Genomic DNA, 9631 nt, shown 5'->3' with positions numbered 1-9631 from the left:
GGACATAAATGAACTTACCTACAAAACAGAAACAGACTCACAGACATAGAGAACAGACTTGTGGTTGCCAAGGGGTGGTAGGGTGGGGGAGGGATGGATTGGGAGTTTGGGATTAACAGATGCAAACTATTACATATAGAATGGATAAACAACAAGGTCCTACTGTAAAGCAGAGGGAACTATATTCAATATCCTGTGATAAACCATAATGGAAAAGAATATGAAAAATAATGTGTATATATATGTATAACTGAAAAAATTAGAGTGTGCCAAAAAAAAAAAAAAGGTTTGAGGTTCAGTAAATTAAGAAGGTTTACACCTTGCTTTTTGGTTTGTGGTTTGGCCTAAGTCCATATTTAGCCATATATTTAAAAATTAGCCTTAGAGTGAAAGGAGATGAAAATGAGCTTTCTGAAAAACATTCTCCAGGTATAACAGAGCTGAAGATTTAGTATCCCTTAACCCACATGGGAAATACCCAAACTAAAATCTTGGCATCATCATATTTCAGAAAATGGAAACCTTTCACAAAGCCTGTGCAGCCAAAGCGTACATCAATCCTTCCTGCCTTCAGGCTGGTCCCCAGAAATCCTTTGGGACCTGAAATGCTGAAATGCCTCCTCAGTTGGGCTCTCCTCTTACAGAAACGGACCCAGAGGCCCATGGCCATTTCTGTGACAGCACAACTTGTTCAGAAATAGTAACAGCTTAAATTCCCACCTTATTGCCCCACATTTATTACCCTGCCAATCTGCTTCTCTTGTTTATTCTTTAAAAATACTACCTGAGACTTTGCTATCTCTACAGCAGCAAATCGTGTGATGGCAAATTAATACCAGAGAAACAATGACTCCATTTAACAAAAAACAGCAAAGGGAACTGTGAGAAATGGCACAACTGCTTAGCTGCAAAGATTTTAGGAGCCCTCCTTAACAACTGAGGAAATACGGCAAAAATCCGTAAACGGACAACATATCTACCTAAAGCTGGGTTTCTCAAAAAGCAACCTCCACGTACACTGAAATAGAAGGTATTGTTCCTTTAACAGAAGATGGTTTGTTTTGCTGAAACATCGACACTTTCTGCAGAGTGTACCTGAGACTTAAACATGTGATGTTTATGAACAAGAAGTGGGGAATGGCTTTACGTCTGAGGAAAGGGAAGTATTTATTCAAATTGGAAGGTCGTTTGTATTTCTGAGACTGTTCTCAGGTCACAACCTCGGTCAGACACACTTAACCCCCTGCTTTCATATGAACCTTGCACCTTCTGTTCTCAGACATTGTGTGTTATGTGCATATGTGCGTGTGCATGTGCACCTGTGTATGTATGTGTGTGCTCTCGGCCTATCCCTTCCTTCAAGATTCTGTCCAAATCTTGCTTCCCTGTAGCCTTTCCAGATGCTGCCAACCTATTCCCTGCCCGTGAGAGTGCTTATATCTCCACTAGGAGACTGGGGAAGTGTTTAGTGTTCTTTGACTCCGTAGGTATTCGTTGGCTGCCTGGTCTGCTAAGTACTCTTCTAACTGCCCCGGAAAGACCCACGAGTGACCCTCTGCTGCTCACATTCTAGTATGAAGTACCTGCATATTTCTGGAACTCTTGCTGCTACACATTTATCATGATTTGCTCTCCTCGTATTATTAGATGACACATTTCTTGGGTGTAGGAACAGTGCCATCTACTTTTGGGGTGTCCTTATATCCTGAAAAGGGGTTTTCATACAAGTCCAGTCAATCAAATATTGAATTCCTCACAGAGAATATAAAAGGAATGAGTTTTTCAAAGGCAGTGTTTCTCACACGTTGGCTAAGTACCGCTTGGAATCAAAAGCACTGGAATAGTTAGTGAATAGAGGAAAAAGGATTCTCTCTCTTTTCTTTTCTTTTTTTTTTTCAATCCATCACATTCCCTGAAGGAGAGCTTCAATGTGGCGCTAGTATGGCTTCAACCCAGGTTACTACCCTTTCAAATAAAGGGAGATAGGCCTGGGGCTCAGAACCTTTTGCAAGCAATAGTATCTAGCTAGAATTTAATAACTTTTCATTGTATTTATTACCTTCAATTAAGGACAAGGAATACTAGTTTCCCACTTATGGCAAATAAATATTTCCATAATGGAAAATAAACTTATTCAAGTATCACAGTGAATGAATTTAAAGAAAAATAGTAAATACAATATCAGGTGGTACTCAGATATGGTAAAACTCATGAAGGTAATAAAGGCCAACTAGACTTTAGGAACCTTTGCCCCAAAATACAGCATTAACGGAAGCCAAGGTTTTCGGTTCTGTACCTGTTTGGGCAAAATCTGATCTGAGCTCTGTTTTAGAACAATAGCACGCCAAGCTGCATTTATTACCAGAGGGAACTGCTCCAACTCCAAATTAAAAACATTATCAGTGATCAGAGACGAAAATCTAGTTATTAAAATCTTTCAAAGTCCAAAGAAAGCTCAAACTCCTGGCATTTTAAAGGATTAGTAACACTTCAATATCAGTATATATTTGGCCCATGGAGGAGAACTAAGTGGGGTTACTTCGAAAATCCATGACTAAGGACAGAGGGAAACATAATACAGAGGGACACTATCCAAGGAGCATTTAAGAACAGCTGTAATCAAGTGAATAAAGTGATCTTGGTTTCAAATTCAGAGAAAATGTGACTCTGTCTTTTCTTCTTCAAGAGGAAACTAGCATTAGCCAGACATGTTATCCGCCATCTTCTAGGCTATGCACTGGAAAAGATGAACAGGAAATAGAGATAAACCTGTTTTTCTCCCAACTGAAGCCTGCAATCAGCAGCATCCATAGCCTACCCAGTGTGAAACAAAGAGATTGGACCCAAGGCAGATATCTTGGTTCCTATTTTAATTCTCTATTTTTCTCCCAGAGACTGTCAGCATTGCTCTGTTCTGAGAGATTAAGTACCTCATGAAGGTACTGATTTTTATTGACTACAGAACCCAGCTATTTTATTTAGCCACAAATGAATCCCACACCCTAAGAAAAGGCCCACATTGTAATAAAACTGTGACTTACTATCTCCAGCTTGCTTTACCACAAAACCTTTAAAAAACTGGGATTTCATAAAATCGGCACCCTTACAAGCAGTCTGTAAAGCACTACCTTTTCCAAGGAAATGCTCATTTTCTTCCTCTAGTGCTGGCCCCATACAGGCCAGGTAGGAGGAGGCACTGAGTGATTTGAAACCCACCTATTTAGTTATCCACAATGTCTGATATACTCAGGATTAGACGGATCCTTTGGTTTAAGTGCTTCAGGGATCAAATATTTCATTCCTCTGTAAGGTGGCCCTTTAGTGCCCATAACTTGTTACAGGGATTTATGGTCACTAAATTAGCAAGTACTGGAGGAGCATGGAACAGTCCTATAGCAATGGGATATAGGATCGATTCCTTTACATAGGAACTGGGGTTCTAAAATGACCAGTGGGTGAGGATCCGGCATTGGGGAGGTGCTGATGATTCAGCACTGGAACCTCTGGGGGCCAAGGGAATAGAATAAGGTTAACAGACACTTTGGGATTGTACTACCAAAAGTGAAACATGGCATGAGAAGTCCATGCTGATGGAAACCTGTGCCTAGAGCTGGCCTTTCTCCTTTTCTTTGATTTGCAAATTTCTTCCAAGCTACCTACTATGTGCCCAGCACTGACTATGAAGTGGGGGAGGGTAGGGTTCAGGCATACAAGATCCCTGTTCTTATGAAATTTTTGCCTTCATGCTTCTAAATGTCTTAAATGCCCTAAACTACTCTCACCTATACTTAATTCATTCTTCCCCTCCTCTGTCAATCATTCATTCAACATATTGAGCACATCCCATTCATGATAATTCAGTGATGGGTGAGACCTGGTCCTCAGAAAGCTTATAGACTGAAAAGAGGAAAACCCATGTAATCACATAAAATCACTATAGTGTGCTAAGGTATAAGTGGGAATAATTAACTGCCAGTGGGAACACGAAATGTTTCATAAAGTGGTTAACATTTGAGTCCTTAGGATGAGTTGGAAGTGACATAGAGGAAGGAGGAGCAAATTTTAGCTGAATATACAATTGCTATGCCAATGGGCAATGATACTTTAATAATAAGATTAACTTGAGGATTTGTTCTGTCTTTATCACTGTTAAATAAGAACAACAGCTTACGTTTATTAACTACTTCACAGTGTACAGTCTAATTTCATATACAAACCATCTCCTTCACACCAGCTCTGTGAGCCTGGTCCCCTTATCCCCATACAGAGCAGGATCCTGAGACTCAGAGCTCCATGACTTCCCTATATCGTAAGCTGAGGAACTTGCTCAGTTGGCAAGGCTGGAACTTGAATCTGTATCTTCCAACTCTAAGCCACAGTGGCACTGTGACCTCCCATGGAGTAGTCCCTGCATTTGCTGATGACTGTATATAAATTATTGCCAATTCTGTAAGAATGTAATTCAAATAAATGTAAATTATCTGTAATTGCTTCCAGTGTAGACTCAAGGAAAGCTTCCAGAGAATGTCTCGTCTTTGCCCTGAGTACAGTGCATAATGAAAACGGGTCTCAATGCTAGTGATTCCCTGTGCACCACTCCCCCAGAGGACCTTCTAGTATATGGAGCAAGCATGAAATCTCCTTGCATGTTTTATTAACTATGGCTTTGCATCAGAGTCTCTAGTGTAGCTTACGGCTCCTGGTGCCTGGGCTCCACCACAGATAGCTGAATCAGACACTTTGGAGGTGGAGCGCAGGTGTCTGTTTTCCAGTGGTTCTTAATGTTAGTTGAGCAACAGAAATGCCTGTGGAGTTTTCTTTTTTTTTTTTTTTCTCCTTTTGAATCAGAGTATAGATGTGCTCGACCATTTACAGAATTTATCTATCCTACTGTCGTGGAGTTCAGCACCAAACTAAAATATGTGTACCTGTGCCATTATACTAGATAGATTTTCAGATAAAATCTAGTCACTCTGAATTTGATTGAGGTACAGTTTTGTTAGTGTTCCAATAATATACTGATGTTTAAATACATCAGCCTATTCAGAAGGGAAACAACTTTCAACTCACTTGGGGCCCTTATAGCCAAGGCTGGCTTCATGGACGTGTAACCTGTGCTGACACACAGGGCCACAGGCTTAGAAGGGCCTATGCCTGGTTTCGTGTTCCACTGTCTCTCTCTTGAAATTCTTAATAATCCTTGAACCAGGGGCCCTACATTTCCATTCTGTAACAGTTCTGCTTACAGCCATGGGCCTCTGTGCTAGGGCTACTTTGGCCTGGTTTTCCTATCGGCTGAGTGGAAAATGTGGTTGAAAAGGCTGCTTGTAAAATAAGCAATGAACAGATCCATGGTGAGAGGTGGCGGGTTGGGGAAGGTGCACGGTGAGGCTGGCTATGGAAGGTGGGAGCCGGCAGACTTGCTAGGAGAGAAACAGAGGCCCAGGAGGGCAGGCTGAAGCCTTGGGGCAGGGGTGAGGGGGAGAGGGCCTCTGCTGTGGGCATGGTTGGAGGCGGCTACCAGCAGGCCTTAATATGTGAGCCTGAATCCTTTCTGAACTCTTCCCACGCTCCCTGTCTCCCTCTTTGTCTTCCCCCTACAAGTCACCACTTGTTTTCAGTTCTCCAGATAATGGAGTTCAGAAGTAAACAGCTGTGAGGAAAAAGGTGGTGGGTAAAGGACTTCTGTTCTCCGGACAGAAGGTCTCAGAGGAAACATCCTCGCCTTGATAAAAAAAAAAGAGAGATGAAAAATCTGTTCCTGCTTACTCTCTCAACTACAGAGCCCAGAAAGTCCTTGGGCTACAGCGGTACCCCCTCAAATCTATTTATAGGCTACAAAATATTAATAATAAAGTTCACCCTATTGTAGTCATAAGAGTTATCCCCTTCATATATGTTTATCTTCTCCATGGGTTCAGAGGCCATATTTGAAGTCTTTTTTGTTTTTTTACATTGGAGTATAGTTGATTTACAATGTTGTGTTAGTTTCAGGTGTATATAAAATAGATAACTAATAAGGACCGACTGTATAGCACAGGGAACTCTATTCAATACTCTGTAATTACCCATATGGGAAAAGAATCTAAAAATGAGTGGATATATGTATAATTGATTCACTTTGCTGTATACCTGAAACTAACAACATTATAAATCAACTATACTCCAATAAAAATTAATTTAAAAAATTAAAAAAATAAAAACATAACTAATAAGGACCTCCTGTATAGCACAGGGAACTCTATTCAATATTCTGTAATAACCTATATGGGAAAAGAATCTAAAAAAGAATGGATATAAGTATATGTATAACTGATTCACTTTGCTATACACCTGAAGTCTTTTAAGACAAAATGAAAATTTCACATTGAAATGACTAGACATTTCAGTAATTCTGTAAACCCAATATTCTCGGAGTTTTCTTACAAAGACCTCTTGATTCTTCTGCTGCCACCCACTAATGAGAACAACTGTCTTTTTAAAGCTAGAAGGAAATTACACCTCAGCCCAGAATAGAGTGGTGCTGACCTTTCTCTTTATAGGAAATATAGACCATTTTCTCTAATATATCTAAAGATGCAGGAGTCCCTTCTAGAAACACATTCTAAAATTGTGTTTTGTGACTCATTCTTATCTGGCCTCTTCTGCCCTGAAGGTGGTTTTTGTTGTAGCTAGTCCCTCCCCAGTCCCTCAAAAAATCTAAAAGTATGAATAGGGAACTTCTGTTCCCTTCTCCCTACCCTCAATGATTAAAAACGGTGACACTGGTCACCTTTAAGGAAGAAAGAAAGGTATAATTATATTTACTGACCAGGGTGGTAGGTGTGTTCACTTTGCTGATATACAATGAGCTATAAACTAATGATCTGTACATTTTTCTGTATACATGTTGTAGTGGTGTGCTAAAGCTGGTTCACCCTAGTTCATGAGGGCCAATTGTTAAATAGGAATTTGTGAGTCAAGTGTCAAACTGTTGGTAGCTTAAAATTAACCATTAAGAGAGTATTTACATCATTAATTTAACAAAAATTACAAATGAGCAATTTTTCTTTTCCCAAACTGCATGTATTTGTTATACTGCAATAAAAAAGTTTAAAAAAAAAAAAAAAAAAAAAGAAAGTACTCTCTGAGGGTCACCATATGAGAGCCACGGATAATTTTTCAATGTTTACATTTAAAATTTTACTTACTCTTAAAAAGTGGAGTCCTTGTTACATATCAAATGCTTTCATAAATTATCTTGTGTAATCCTTACAACTGAAACAGATGTATTAGTCCCATTTTTCAGTTGATGAGACTGAGGTTGTTAGAGCTAGCAGCTTGCCTGAGGACACGTGATTCAGTTTAGTGCCTCAGGCTTTGCTCACGCTGGTTAAGAGCTCAAGGTTAAGATGGAGCCTGGCTGCGGTGGGGATGGGTTTGACTCGTGGCCTTGCGATTTCCTGGCTGACTGACCTTGAGGAAGTCATAACTTCTTGGTTTCTCATATTGCACATCTCTAATATAATAATACCGATTAAATGGGGTTGTTGTAAAGATTAAATGAGTTAATATATGGAAAGCATTTAAAACAGTGCCCAGCATATACTAAATATTTCAAAATAATTATCATTATGAGTTCTCCCATATCCTCACAATGCTGTGGTCTGTCCTGCTGTATGTCAGTGAAGCCATGGGTTTCTGAGCAATTCCATCCTGCTCTGAGAGCCAAAACTGCCAGGGCAATTCTGGCTTATTAGGGGACAGCCTACATAATTAACCAGGTCATGAATGACAAAGGCAGACTGAGGACCTTTGCAAACAAAGACAGTAAAGAGACACAGAACCAAACACAACATGTAATCCCTGAATGGATCCTAGAGCAGAAACGTTTTTTTTTTCTTGTGCTACAAAAGACATTTGTGAATGAAACTGGTAAGATTTGAATGTCTGTACATAGTATAGTGCTGTATTAATTTCCTGATTTCTAATCATTATTCTGTGGGGAAGGAAGAGAATATCTGTGTTTTAGGAAATATACACTGAAGTATTGAGAGATAAAAGGGAATCATAACTGTAATTTACTGTCAAATATATATACATATATGTAATAAATAAGTTAATGCACACGTACACAAGGAGAGAAAAGAGACAGAACGATTAACATGGTAAAATGTTAACATTTGGGGAATGTGGGTAAAGGGTTTAGAGAAGTTCCTTGAATTATTATTTTTTTGCAATTTTTAAAAATAAGTCTAAAATTATTTCAAAATAAAATGATAAAAATATTAATCAGTAGAAAAAACAGCCTGGTATAGTGAAAGAGTACTGAATTTGGACTTGGAAGAACTTTGTTTGAGTCTAGTCACTATTTCCCCGTGCTGTTAGGCAAGTCATGTAAACTCTCTCAGGCTGTTCCTGAAACCGTGGACCTCAGGTTGGGACTTGAACCCACAGTCTTTTAACTGAGATCACACACCTGGTCTCAGGACTTAATGAAGCTCAGGTTCTTGATGTCTTGTCACAGAAAGAATTCAGTGAGAGGCAAAGTGATAGGTAAGAAGTGGATTCATTTAGAGAGAAACACACTGCACAGACAGAGTGTGGGCCATCTCAGAAGGTGAGAAAGGCACCAGGGTATGGGGTTGTCAGTTTTTAGAGGGGTGGGTAATTTCATAGGCTAATGAGTGGGAGGAGTGTTCCAGCTATTTTGGGGAAGGGGTGGAGATTTCCAGAAATTGGGCCACCACCCACTTTTTGACCTTAATGGTCAGCCTTGGATCTGCTGATGTGTTACAATGAGAGTATACTGAGGGTCAAGGTCTAGTGGAAGTCATTGACTCATCTGCCATCTTGGACCTATTTGGTTTTAATCAGTTTATGTCGTGTCTTTGGGCTATGTCATTCTTCTAAAGGTTGTGCCCTGCCCCCTTCCCTCCTGTTTCATTCCTAAATCTAAAAATTGAGAACAGTAAGATCTACCTCATTGGGATGAGTGTTTATATAAGTTGATGGGTGGATTTATAAATTTGCAGCTCAGGATGGGCTTTGCTACAAGTCAGTTTACAGTGAAGCTAAGAGGCTCACCTGGGAATATCAGTCAAGAAGGGGAGAAAACTCAGGTGAACTTGTCATTTCACGTTCGAAATTCATTTTTGCTGACCCCCCTACAGAAAAAAAGGTTTTGATAGGGAACATATTCTGTCCTTAAAACTTAAAAAATGCCTTCAAGTAAGAAAAGGAAATGTAAATATGATGATCAGCTGGAGAAGGAGTGATTCTCCGTCTGGCTGTAGATCAGAATCACCCTTTAGATCTCTAAAAAACAACAAATGGATGTTTGGACCCCCATTCCCAGAGAGTATGATTCATTAGGTCTTGGGAAGGCCCAGGATGTACGCACTTCAAATAGCTCCACAGATACTTCTGATGTTCACGGGCGGGGGTGGCACACCACTGCCCTAGATAGTTGGTAAAAGTAGGTGCCCTAGAAATCGGGGCTGGAACCAAGCCCATCTGATACTGCCATAAGTGATCCGAAGGAAAGAATGAAATCTCCCAGGGAACTTGGCTTTTCCTAGTACACTGGAGGCTCTCAACATGAATAACGTGCCCAAGAGATGGGTAAGGCCTCACACGATGAAATGGGGAA

General features: G+C 40.0%; 1 protein-coding gene across 4 annotated transcripts in view; it reads right to left on the bottom strand.

Moving 5' to 3' along the window:
* NME7 (NME/NM23 family member 7) overlaps positions 1-9631 on the bottom strand; it is a 251720-nt gene that overhangs the window by 1196 nt on the left and 240893 nt on the right. The window lies entirely within an intron of this gene.

Source organism: Eubalaena glacialis, chromosome 3, assembly GCF_028564815.1.
Source record: "Eubalaena glacialis isolate mEubGla1 chromosome 3, mEubGla1.1.hap2.+ XY, whole genome shotgun sequence".
Classification (NCBI taxonomy): domain Eukaryota; kingdom Metazoa; phylum Chordata; class Mammalia; order Artiodactyla; family Balaenidae; genus Eubalaena; species Eubalaena glacialis.
This window is presented reverse-complemented; position numbering and strand designations above follow the sequence as displayed.